The 14560-nt window shown below is 34.4% G+C and overlaps 1 protein-coding gene and 1 pseudogene across 1 annotated transcript in view; both read right to left on the bottom strand.

The window, feature by feature from the left end:
* Positions 1 to 14560, bottom strand: part of LOC128865811 (uncharacterized) — a 188965-nt gene that overhangs the window by 167609 nt on the left and 6796 nt on the right. The gene's annotated exons all lie outside the window — the stretch shown is intronic.
* On the bottom strand, positions 5687 to 5867 carry LOC128868974 (U2 spliceosomal RNA; annotated as a pseudogene).

The raw sequence follows: 14560 nt of genomic DNA, 5'->3' as shown, positions 1-14560 counted from the left end.
ACATACCCAAGTTTTGAACGTCCGAACGTCGTATAAAAAAGGTTCAGCATAATAGGTTCGGAGAAATCGGAGCTATGACGCCTAGCAAAAGCAAGTAATTTGGTAATAATAAAATTTGTATGACTAGCAAAATTAAGCTTCGAATAAAATATTACAACCAAGTCTCTCATTTCACTTACATGTGACAGGGGCGTAGTAGATATCGGATAAGAGGTGTCTAGAATAGAAGTACGATGAGAAAAGGTTATGTATGTTCAGGGATACCAGCTACTGAAATTATCTAAATCAATTCGCATCCGAATCGAGGGAGCGAAACGCTTAATAAATATTAACGTTGTCTGCTTAAGCAGGAGTCTGGCTGACGAGAAGGAAGAGTAAACACAACTGGTAAAGAGAACAATCAAAAAATAGTAATAATAGTAATAATAAGGCCCAAGTTGCAAGTGGCTTGGAAAGATTAGTTTTTGATAAAGTTTTTTTCGTTGTGGTGAACATTTTTGCCTTATAACGAATGCGCATTATTTTGCCGAGTTTTAAAAATTGCTCCGCTTGTTTTGCGGTATGGGCATTATAAAAAATTTTGTAACACAATTAAAGAATACATAAACAAAAAAATTATATTGAAAAACAAACCATATATAAAAAATATTTATATAAAAACTAATAAAAAAATCTATTAAAAAAAATTTAAAATTTATAAAAAAATTCAAAACATATAAATAAATAAAAAAATATATATAAAAAAATCAACTGAATAAGCAATAAAAATATAAAAAATATGCAAACAAAATAAAAAATTCGTAAAAGAAAATAAATATTGTATATAAAAACCACATGAAAAATACAAAATAAAAAAACCAATAAAATATATTTATATCTGGATATATAAAATTAAAATTTTATAAATAATATAAAATACACAAAATAAAAAAAAATAAAAATATTATAATAAAGGAAATGAAAAAATTGAACAAAATGTATATTGAAAAAACCAAAAATATACTAAAAATATATAAAAAAAATTAAAAAATATATAGGTATACAAAAAATTAAAAATTTGTAAGAAAATATAACACTCATTAAAAAAATTACAAATATATAAAAGGAATAAAAAATATATTTAAAAAATTAAATAAAAAAGATATAAAAAAATTAAAATATATAAAAACATATAAAATATATGTAAGAAAATATAAAATATGTGAAAACGGTAAAACATATATACAAATAAAATAAAACAATATATATAATGTATAAATAAAAAATTAAATGTTGACTAAAAATATAAAATACATTAAAATAAAATAAAAAAGTATATATAAAAAATAACAATATAAAAAAATTGAAAAAATTGAAAAAATACATAAACAAAAAAAAATTCTATTGAAAAACAAACAATATATGAAAAATATACAATATAAAAACAAATAAAAAAATTAATACATATAATAAAAATTTCTAAAAAAATATAAAATACATGAAAAAAATATATATTTTGTAAAATAAATAAAATGTATATATAAAAAAAACAAAAAAAAAAAAAATATAAAAAATATGCCAAAAAGGATTAAAAAATATGTAAATGAAATACAAAGTATATAAAAAACAAAACATAAAAAATAAAAAATATATAAAAACAAATAAAAGATATTAAAAAAATTTGTATGTATATATAAATAAATTAAAAATATGTAGAAGAAGATAAAAAGTATATAAAACACAAAAATATTAAAAACAAAAAAATATATAAATATAAAATAAAAAATACATAAAAAAGAAAATATATAAACGAGTATATAAAACAAATAAAGTACATAACAAATTTAAAAAAAATATGTGTATATTATATATAAAATTAAAAGTTTATAAAAAAATATAAAATACGTAAACAAATTAAAAAATTATAAAAAAATTTATAAAAAATAAACAGACATACGCAAATAAAAATATATACAAAAAAGACATAAAAAAATGTATTACAAAAAAAAAATAAAAATTCAAAACTTGTCAATATGTTGAGCACATTTTCTTTTGACGTTCACAGTATTTCGACGGGAAGGACTATTCTTTCGCTCACTTTTGTTTTCGATTTGATAAGTGGTGCGATTGACTACCCATCGCTTCCTGAGAAAATTTACTTCAATATTCCTCAGCAAAGCTTACGAAATCATAGTATTTTCTGATAAGGGATAATTAAAACTAATTATGCTGTCAATGCTCCGATTTCTAGAACTTTGAGAGAATTTAAATCGCTTTCAAATCATATTAGCCTAGATTTTTCTTTAACAAATACAACAAAATACCACTTCAAATTGCTACTAAATGAATTGCTGAGCTAAATCCTAAGTATTTTCTGATATGTTTTCTCTGTAAATTATAAATTCAACTTTTTTTGATTCTTTTATTCAGCATTAATCTGTTTTTCATAGTCACCGTATTTTTGTATTATTAAATGAATAAAAATAAATAAAGAAATAAATTTAGGTGTCGTAAAGGAAGGCCGATTTTCCGCTACATAATTTTAGTATATACCTGTAGCCATATTTGCGCATTCTACCTTTCGAAGCGTTGATTTGAAGGAAAAACTACGTTTGATTTTTTTTTTACAATTTAGTATTTGGAGAAGCCAAGTTTAAAGGTAAAGAAATGAAAAATTCGTTAGGAACTTCACTACCACTACGATACCCTTGGATGGGTTATGCACACAAAGCTATACCAATTTTTGTTGTTGCTACTTATGTAACTATGATAATATAGTATCAAATGCAATATCAAGGCACTTTTCGTAACAATTCCCTTCCAGTAATATAAAAGGCCAATTGTCGAAAATATCGATAAAATCAAGGAAATTGTGGAGTCTGCACTTATTGCACAGCCCAGTAACTGGAAATTACGCAGAGTACTGCTTGTAATGCGCGCAACCTTAGTAACAAAAAAATATCCAGGTTTGCTGGAATTGACACAAAACATCTTTTGAACCGATTTGCCGCATTTGTTGCTTTACTAAATTGTAACGAACTTGATCTCTGCTTCAAGCATCAAACATGGATTACATACAAGTATAAAAGTCATGAAGATCGCCGTCAAATTGCAGTCGGTCGGCCCGAACGATCGCCAAACCCGGTAAGTATGATTTTCTGTGAATTTGGTCGGATTAGAAGAATATCATCTACTTTCCGCTACTCTTTTTAGGATCAGCTGATCAGTTTGAAGGAGGCGATTGACTAGAAGTGACCAGAAAAGTGAGTACTGGAAAGTCCAATGTGTTCCACCAGAACAGCGATCAGCTCAAGAAATGTTTAACGACGACCGAGAAACAACGAAAGCTTGGATGAAAAGCTTTATTAAATCAACTATATATTTTAAACCCCAGCCGAAAGCCTCCAATGCTAGCGCTGCACTACTTTCAGTTTGTATAATAATTTTATTGTTATGTAAACCTTTATAAAATAAAAATAAATAAATATATTAAACTACGAACTATTCGATTATTATCTTTTCAACTATTTGTAAAAGATTCGTTATGGTATAAAATTGGTGTTTTGCCAATAGGGACGATGACACCTTCAAAGGGGAATTAGTAAGACCCTTACGAAATGAAGAAAACTTATCGAAACGAAAGATGTATTTTCTTTAAATCTTAAGTAAATAATCCCTACATACGAATTTCAACGTCGAAATAAAACAAAAAATTTATCAGAGCCTTTTAACGTAACAAAATACGTTTTGAGATCCATAAAATGTGGGCCATCCAACAATAGCCAACATCCCTTCCGTGTCGCTTAAAGCGCATTAAATTTTCTAGCCTTAAACTCCGCTGCCCCATCTCCATCTCCTAAGTTCCATCTCCACACAACTGCTTTAATTATGCATATCCATATGTATGTGCAATTTGCGGTGTGTGTCCATTACTCATTTGGGGTTCTACCTGTCGTATACGTAACATTTTGATCGGTCACTTCGCAAGCCGCGAAGCAAATTATTGCATTTGCGTCAAATTGCACTTAAATCGTACAATGGTTTGTCGATTTGGCAAGTTGAGAGTGTGGATTTAGTTCGACAACAGCAACAACAACCACTTGGGTCGTGCAATCCAATGCTTAGATGTGCGCTTAAAGTGCACGTAGACTGAATGTTGTTTGCTTTATATTTACTGAGCATACGTTGACGGCCATCAACTTTGTAACACGCCATAATTTACTGACTTGTAATTACAAATGCACACATACACACACGTTATATCTTAGTGAATGCGCTTTAATTGTTTGTTGTTGTTGTTGTTGTGGTTTTTAGTGAATTAAATGACATTCAACACGCAAGTTTCATTAACCCATTTGCGGTTAACTCGAATAATCTCACTATTTTCCTTTAAGTACAACTGAAAATTGGTGAGTGCATAAAAAAGACTGCAGTGCATAAAACTAGAGAAATCTAGAAATTTTTACTACGGGTAAAATGGGTGGTTTTTTGGCCGAAAGGTTCCCAGAAAGTGCTATGCAAGAAAATTATGCTAAGTCCGTCATCAGAGAGCCCAATGCTCCGGAAGACATATGTTGTAGCTGTGGCGGCCACGGCAAAACTCTAAATCATGTTCTAGCTGGGTGTACGCTATTAACAAAATCTTTCTACTTTGAACCTACGACTTTCTCAAATGCACGATTTTCATCGTGAGATATGTTCCAGAACCAATGCATGAAGATAAAGACATGCTTCTCTATTATGACAGAACAATCCTTACGAATACCACAAGAACTCATAATAGACCTGACATATTTGTGGTACATAAAAATGACAACACTGCGTTTGTCATAGACATTGGCGTCCATTGAACAAAAATATTCATAAAACGTACACAGAGAAAATCAGCATATACTCCGATCTGAGCATTGACATCAAGTGGCAGTGGAAACTCAGAAAGGTCTTTATATTGCGACTGATCATATCGGCCCACGGACTCGTTCACATAAATCTGACGGAATACTTCAAGAAGCCCAAATTGGAGAAGCACCTTATCTATGACCTTCAAAAAGCGGCTCTGCTGAATTCTTGTTATATAATAAGAAATTTCCATCAGTAACTTAGTATATATTTATTGTTACAATATTCACACCTGTACCTATTAGCTCTATTTTAATTTAGAGTGCGATAGTTAAAAACTTATTAAAACAGTGTACACATTTGACTTGCAGCAAAGCTGCCGCCAAGTTGTGTAAGGGCCTCCCAAAGAACAGGATGTTTGAAAAAAAAAAATTAAATTAAATAAAATAAAATATTATAAAATAAAAGAAAATAAAATTTAAAAAAATACCAGTCTAACGGTTAGACGCGATAGAAGTGAAACCTTTCGTAAAACAAACTGAGAGAGAATAAGACGAAAGCAGCATTAGGAGCGGGATAATTATAGGTTCATTATAATATTGCTATAAAGTTCATATTTTATTTTCTTCATTTTATTATTATTCATCCTCAATGTTTTCAATTTCAACAAATGATACGAGTGGCTTATGATAGCTAAAATATGATACAAATGCTTTGGTTTCGATGTTGTCAAAAAAAATACCCAAACGGACCGAAGAAACAGACTTAAAAATTTCTTCCATTTTCGTCTACTTGTATTCATATAAAAATTTATGTCTCTTCCCACCAAAGCTAAATGTATTAGTATATTTCTTCTTGTATTTATTCAATAATTTGGGCCGAAATCCCGGCGGTACTGCAATACCGGGCCAACCCGTGGCAGAGGTGGAGCAAGCCCCTAAAACACTCCGCCTATTTCCAAAAATCAGTTTAACATTTGTTGTCCTCCGATGGAGGATCTATCAGATGTTAAGCTGATAAGAACAGATAAAGTGGGCTTCAAGACCGTTTTCCCCGGGGGGGACATTTCCCTCACACGCTCACAAAAATTAATGTACGAAATATTTATACCGACTCACTTAAACTGACTTTCAGTATCTAAACCAAAAATAGAAAAGCCAAAAAACTGTTTTCAATAAATAATCAGAAATGTCCTACAATGCAAATTTCAAAAAAAAAAAATTTTTTCTTGTGATTCGAACCAAGAATTTTGGATCGGAAGCTCACATTGCTAGCCGCTCGGCTATCGCGCCATGCTGTCGACGCTGGCCTAAAAGTTATTTAGTTCGTCGCTACGTTTATATGTAATATTCGTAGCCAAGATGGTCGCTTTTTCGTTTCACTTTTTCTCAAATCACTCCCAACGATTCTAAAGAAGTTTTCACTCCAAAAATTGTATTAAAGCACGAACAGTCTAGAAGATTCCGCCTGAGCCACTTTTTTTACGTAGATGATTTGAAACTCTACGCCAGCTATTCCAATCATCTAGATAAGCTTTTGAAATGTACCGAAACCTTCTCAAATGACATTAAAATGCCTATTGGACTGGATAAATGCCGAAAGATCCGAATAGTTATAGTTCCCTATATGGTTTCTCGACATGTAACTTCGGACTCAACATAACAGAAATATAACCGACAGAGGTATACAAGCACTTTGGAGTTATGCAAAGCCGCAGTATAAATACGATGCAAATGAGGAAATATCTAACAGCAGAATTCAAAAGGCGCCTTCACGCTGTCTGTAAGACCCAACTTAATATTAGGTGTGCAACTAAGTTCGCGCAGTTTGTCAATAGATGCCACCAGCAGTGTGTGCTAGTCGATTCTAACATCACCTAAACGTCATAAACCAAGCTTAGACATATGGTGAACAAACTGCTTCGACATATTAGTGATTTTGTTCTGGTATCATTTACTTTTGGTTTTGTGAAAATGTCTGATTTCGTGCCGAATAATCGTCATTCGCGGGAAGTGTTGATTTTCCTCTTTCACTCGAAAAAAGCGGCTGCTGAAGTGCATCGAGAACTACAAAAAGTTTATGGAGATGCTGCTTTAAGTGAAACAACGTGCCGAGATTGATTCCGTCGCTTCAAAGACGGTGCTTTTAATGTTGACGACCGTCCGCGTGAGAGAAGGCCAAAAACCTTCGAAGACGCTGAATTGGAGGCATTGCTCAATGAGGATCCGTGTCAAACGGAAGAAGACCTTGCTTCAGTATTAGGAGTTACCCGCCAATCCATTTTCAAGTGGTTGCATGCTGTGGGAATGATTCAGAAACAGGGGACTTGGGTTCCTTATGAGTCAAAACCAGGGGATGTTGAATGTCGTTTTTTCGCCTGGGAACACCTGCTCCAGTGGCAAAAAAGGAAGGGTTTTCTTCATCGCATCGTGACGGGTGATGAAAAATGGATTCATTACAGCAATCCAAAGAAATAGAAAACAAAGTCATGCGGACTGCCCAGTCATGCTTCTACGTCGTCACCTCGGTCGAATATTCACGCTGCGAAGGTAATGCTATGTATTTGGTGGGACCAAGTTGGTCTTATTTACTATGAACTGTTAAAAGCAAGCGAACCCATCACTGTGGATCGGCGTCGACCTCAATTGATGCGATTGGGGCGAGCACTGCGCGAGAAGCGGCCGCAATACGCGGAGTGGCATGAAAAAGTGACTCTACAGCATGAAAACGCTCAGCCTCACGGTGCCAATCCCGCTAAACCTTACTTGGAAACACTGAAATGGGAAATACTATCCCACGCGCCGTCCGATTATCACCTGTTCCGATCGATGGCACATGGTCTAGCTGACCAGCAGTTCCATTCATATGAAGACCACAAACAAGGGCTTGATCCGTCGATATCATCAAAAGATGAACAGTTTTACCGCGACGGTATACGAGATCTACAAGAAGGATCAGGGAAAGTAATAGCCAGCGATGGGCAATACTGTCAATGATTCGCTTCCATCTGCACAAAGCTGCAATCAAATCGGATGATAATTACACCCCACTTCGGATGAATCAATCCTACGAAATTAGGAACGCAAACCTCAACAGATGAAAAGATTCACAGATGGTCTGAAATGGCTGTTCATGGCTTGTATCGAAAATACTTGCTGAGCCCAAATATCTACCAAAAATCGTCGCACTTTTGGCTTACCAACAGGTCGATTTTCGCCGAAACGGAGGGTAGCATTTTCGCCATACAGATGCTGTGATTCCAACAAGAAATTATTTGAAATATGTAATGCGAGATCCAAATGCCGCTGCAGACAGATGCCGAAAAGTCGGAGTGAGATATAAGACCACGTGATAGCTGGATGCACCACATTGGCAAACTCTATGTACTTGAAGCGACACAATGGCATTGCGAAAATAATGAATCTAAAAATTATGCAGATGTTCAACTTCAATCAAAGCAAAATTCTGTACTTCAGATACATCGCAGAACCTGTTCAAGAAGGCTCCAATTACCTCTTGTATTATGAGAGACCACAAAAGGCCAGACATTTTCTTGATCGTGCTTCCCCTATTGCCAATACATCCGCCTGGAAGACAAGTATTAAGATAACGCACAGATTTTTCAATTTTACGTCTATGAGAATATATATCAGCACATACCACAAGCCATTTTTCAACCATCTGTGTAGAGTCGAAGTTGCTTACTAAAGGGTGCTTAAATTTTAAGGGCCGATGTTTAATGTGAACCACACCTAAACGTCAAACTTTTTCCTTTATTTCATTTAAAACTCTTCAATTTCAGACTAGCTCAACTTGAACTATGGAAAGATACACAATCAAGCAACGCGTTAAAGCTATTCAGGCTTATTATGAAAACGGGCGTTCAAATCAAAATGCATATCGCGCAAATCATCTTCAGTGAGACACATTTTCAGCTCAGTGGATTCGTCAATAAGTAGAATTGCCGCATTTGGGCGAATGATAATCCAAGAGTGATTGCCGGAAAACCAATGCACCCACAAAGAGTGACTGTTTGGTGCGGTTTATGGGCCGACGGCATCATTTTTTCCAAAATGAGGCCGGTCAGGCAATTACTGTGAATAGCGTTCGCTATCGTAAGATGATAACGAACCTTTTATGACCCGAATTGGAAGATATGGATGTGGACGATATGTAGTTTCAACAGGACGGTGCCACTTGTCCCACAGCTAACGAAACAATAGCTCTTTTGCGCCAAAAATTTGATGGCCAAATAATTTCACGTCGCGGCGATGTCAATTGGCCGCCAAGATGATGTGATTTGACACCGTTGGACTTCTTTCTTTGGGGTTATTTGAAAGAAAAGGTATACGTCGATAAGCCAGCAACAATTTAAGAGCTAAAGGATGAGATAATTCGGCGAAGTAATGGCATAGAACCTCAATTATGCCTCAGCGTCATCGAAAATTTGGACCATCTGATGGAGGTGTGCCGCCGAGGCTGCGACGGCTATTTGGTGGATATTTTGTTTCAGATGTAATTGAACTATATCAATATTATCATAATAAGGAAAAATGATAATAATTTCGTAAAAAAATTGTATTTTGTTCAAAATCAACACCGGCCCTTGAAACTTAACCACGCTTTAGTTAAAGTCCCTTGAGAACTGGTTGCCATCTTCTTGATATGGATGTCCACCGAGATAACATGTGTCAGTTTATGGAGAGCTACCGTAGGGCAAGATCTTATTGCAGCGCCCGTTTTTTACCGTTATCACAATAGTCTATTATAAGCAAATGACACCGCATACTAATGATACTTCCAAGGCTTTTAATTTTACGTTGAATTGGGTTGGTAAATTTCTTAAGATCAATAAAAATGTAGTTTCTGATTTTGCCAATTCCGCGTTTTTTAAATTGTTTTTACAACCCACGCTACTCAACCAATTACGTAATTTGAGCAGAAACATTCTCTACAAATGTATTTTTTATAATAAATATAAAAGTAAAATATTTCATAGTAAATAATCCACATTGCGGTCAGTCATTATTGTAAACCGCAAAGAGCTGAAGTGAAATGTAGTTTGCCTGTAGCTGTTGGCAAGCATCTGACCTGTGCAGCTAAAAGTTACAAAACCAAAGTTTTGCACAAAACAAAAAATAGAACAAAAATAGTAAAAAATCAAACGCTGTTGATGTGAAAGCCTGCCTGATAAGTACAACCTTATTTAAATTTCATTTTTCAATAGTGTGCGCTGAGTTTGTCTTGGTTCTGCATTTCACTGCATAAACAGCAAAGCAACCGCATTGAACTTCTCATTAGTTAAATGTAATATTTTATAATATTAGTTTTTTTTTTTTTGGCTTTGACTGCTGGTATTTCCTTTTAGCGAATGCCAAACAACCTGCCAAGCAATTGCTGACACATATCAGCAAAAGCGAAGCGAGTGTTGCATAAAATATGTAATATTGAATGGAAAATCTGCAAATGCTGTCAGTCATGGTGTTTTTCCTCTTTTATTGTGGCAATCTACTCGTCTCTACACACAACTACACACTATTGTGGCAAGCAATCGCAAAGGAAGACGGAAAGCAGATAGTTTGCTATTGTTCATGAAAACTGCTGGTTTTTGTGAGCTGTAGCTACAGCAGCTGCAATCGACGTGAAAGTTTCATATTTCCATGCGCCACAAATCAGGGCTTTCAGCAAACTTTTTTCACGCTCTAAGCGCATACAAACATCTATTTTGCTGCCTTTGATTTGTTTGCTTTGAAGCGTTATTTTTTCCCTTCGCGGCGTTGATATTCGATATCCTCAGCGTAAAATCACTAATGTTGGTCAACACATGCACACATTCACACATGCACACATACACACACTCATACGACACGTGCTTAGAAAACCTTATTGTAAGCTGTTGCCTCAATCGTCAGTCTGCATTGAATGTATATTTGGCATACTTTCAGGCGGGGTAGCAAATATTTCACTTCAACAGCTATAACAGTTCTGGTTACGACAGCCGCACACACCAACAGCGACGTCGGCAGTGGTAGTGGTGAAAAATAATAATTTTTCATTGAAAATTTTACATTTCAACGATTACATAAGGCAGAACCGCATTTGCTTGTATGTGTGTGTGTGTGATATATATGATCGACACAAACATGTGTTTCTTTGCACTCATACACGCATGCATTTACATATGCACTGGACAAGCTGAACTATAGCACTCAGCAAATATTTTAGTTCATAAGCTGTTATTTTATGGAAGAAGTGGTACTAGTACGAAAGGGACTAGTCTTGTGCTAGGTGTGAAATCACCATCTAGTGATGTTTGCAGAACAAATATTCTTCTATTACTATCCAGCAGTGAAAAGCCAGATTACTCAACAAACATGAAACAAAGTTCATGAACTGGCATTTGAGAGCAGAGGTGATACTAGTTCGAAAAGCGCTACAATTACACCAGTTGCAAAATGTCCAATTAGAGTTGTATGCAAAACAAATACACTATTTTTACACACCAATGAAAAGTCAAACTACTCAACCAGTTAAGTGTATTATGAAGGGATATTTGATGGAAGAAGTGATACTAGTTCAAAATGGACTAGACTTGTACCAGTGACAAAAATAGGAATTGGATTTTTATGCAAAATAAATATACTAGTTTCACCCAGCAATGAAAAATTTAACTACTCAATAAGGTAGAAGAAGTGATACTAGTTCGAAATGGACTAGACTTGTACCAGTGACAAAAATAGGAATTGGATTTTTATGCAAAAAAATATATACTATTTTTACCTAGCAATGAGAAATTAAACTACTCAGCAAGCTAGAAGAAGTGATACGAGTTCGAAATGGACTAGACTTGTACCAGTGACAAAAAAACGAATTGCATTTTTATGCAAAACAAGTATACTACTTTTACCCAGCAATGAAAAATTAAGCACTCAGTAAGCTAGAAAAAGTGATATTGGTTCGAAATGGACTAGACTCCTACTAGTTGCAAAAAAACGAATTGGATTTTTATGCAAATAAATATACTATTTTTGCCTAGCAATGAAAAATTAAACTACTCAACAGACTAGAAGAAGTGATACTAGTTAAGAATGGACTAGACTTTGAACCAGTGACAAAAATATGAATTGGATTTTTATGCAAAATAAATATACTAGTTTTACCCAGCAATGAAAAATTAAACTACTCAATAAGCTAGAAGAAGTGATACTAGTTCGAAATGGACTAGACTTGTACCAGTGACAAGAAAACGAATTGAATTTTTATGCAAAACAAGTATACTATTTTTACCCAGCAATGAAAAATTAAGCACTCAGCGAGCTAGAAGAAGTGATACTAGTTCGAAATGGACTAGACTTGTACCAGTGACAAGAAAACGAATTGAATTTTTATGCAAAACAAGTATACTATTTTTACCCAGCAATGAAAAATTAAGCACTCAGCGAGCTAGAAGAAGTGATACTGGTTCGAAATGGGCTAGACTCCTACTAGTTGCGAAACAACGAATTGGATTTTTATGCAAATAAATATACTATTTTTGCCTAGCAATGAAAAATTAAACTACTCAACAGGCTAGAAGAAGTGATAATAGTACGAAATAGACTAGACTTGTACCAGTTGCAAAATGTCCAATAAGATTTGTCTGCAAATATATTCTTCTTCTATTTTTATTATCGTTATGTTTTTCAAGTTTACCTTATAAATTTTAAAATTTTTAAAATTTTGGTTTACTAAGTTTTACTTACATTCAACTCGTCCAAAACTGACGATTTTTTTAAATTTTAGTATTTTTTTAAATTGTGGTTTATTAATTTTTATTGACATTTTCAACTCGTCCTAAATTAATGATTTTTATAAATTCTAATATTTTTTAAATTTTGGTTTGTAAATTTTGATTCACATTTTCAACTCGTCCAAAACTGATGATTTTTATAAATTTTTAAATTTTTTACATTTGGGTTTTTATATTTTTATTTACATTAAGAACTCGTCCAAACTAACGATTTTTTATTTAATTTCCATTTTCAACTTGCCCAGAACTGATTACTTTTATAAATTTTAATACTTTGCAATTTTTATTTATTTTTTCAATTTTTTATTTACATTGTCATTTTAGGCATTTGCTTACTTTGAGAAAATAGAAAACAAACTACATACTTCAGCTACAACTGGTAATCATTTCGGAACTGGTACTCGCACGCAGGTTTTAATTTAGGGTAGTAAGGACTTGTCTGTGTATTTGTGTGTGCTTACGAGTCGTTTTCCAACTATCGATATGTAGCAATTTTTGTATTTTTCAAGGCCTACCGTTATGATGTATAAGCGCAAAATTTTCCAAATCAAAGTAATGCACTCGTGTGCGCATGTATGCGTGCGCGTGCATGAAAAATAAGATTTCTCTTACGTTTTTTCTACATTTCACAGTTCCAGGCTGGTTTTTTTATTTACTTTATTTTTGCAGATTCTGCTGCAAAGTTACTTCTAGTTTTGAAGCTTGCATTTGTAATTCCCTGATGCTGCCACAACCAGCCGCAATCAGTGCAAGTGCTCATCGACCGCTTGGGAAAATCATTTAGTGTGAAATGTGTGTTGGCGGAGGTACTCGGAAATGCACAGTCGTTGGAATATGCGAGTTTATCTGCGTAGGCTGGTGATTTTGCAGCCATAAGCCAAAAACTTTCATGCAACAGCTTTCACTTTGTGAGTTACTAAAATATGCAACTGTTTGAATAATTTGCAATTTTTCTATAGAGTACACAATTTTTATGCATTCACTTTATTTTGAGCGAATAAAAAGTGCGCATAGCTGCATTGAGTACAGTGCCGTAGTATCTTTTTAATTTTGCAACGCCTATCAAACGAGGGTGGCGCAATAGGTCATTAAAAAATGGATTTAGATTCAGTGCAGATTTAACATTTTGCTTGTTAAGAAGCATATTTTAAAAGAATGCCCCAGAAGTCTCTGATTGACCTATCAAATGGCTTTTTGTGACAGTTATTTGAAACAGATAACGTGAAAAACGGATGCTCTCCAATTCTAGGTTTCTGCTGGAAAACCAAGCAATAGCTTGAAGTATTGTGGGAATTCTCTACCGCTGATTAAACGCCAGTGTTGGATCTCATTTTTAGTGCGTCTGTAGCAGTAGATTGACCCTGAACGTACGGATTGCCCAAGTCATGCCGCCCTACCAGAAATCGTCACAGGGCCGCGCTATGTTATTTAACGATTGGTGAGTGAAGGTCCTTGCATTGGAAGCACCCAGTTGAGCTTAAGATATTTTTGGAAACTTAGAAGCAGAGGTTTGTCAACGATGATAAGCTATCGCGGCACTACGTTTGTGGTGCACGATGGACCGGCTTCAAAATGTCTGCAATTGCGATTAGCCATCAATAAATACACAAAAAAAAGCGCTTGGAAAGTTTGTGTGCCACATGCCACAAGCACGCGTAACAATGGACTTGTTGAGAGGCGAGTTCGGTGAACATTTTATTTCATGTTCGGAACCTGTCAATTGGCCACCCCGACCGTGCGATATAACGCCTTTAGATTATTTTTTGTGGGGTTATGTTAAAGCTCATGTATATTCAGACAAGCCGGCTTCAATTAACGCATTGGAAGACAACATTAAAGCATTTGTATGTGAGATACCGGCCGAAACATTGGAGAGAGTATGCCGAAATTGAGCTAAGCGGATGGACCATTTGAAGCTCAGCCGCAGTGAAGATTTGCATGAAATAATCTTCA

The sequence above is a fragment of the Anastrepha ludens genome, chromosome 6 (genome assembly GCF_028408465.1).
Source record: "Anastrepha ludens isolate Willacy chromosome 6, idAnaLude1.1, whole genome shotgun sequence".
Lineage (NCBI taxonomy): Eukaryota > Metazoa > Arthropoda > Insecta > Diptera > Tephritidae > Anastrepha > Anastrepha ludens.
Note: the sequence above shows the minus strand (reverse complement) of the source record. Positions and strands in the feature narration are given on the sequence as shown.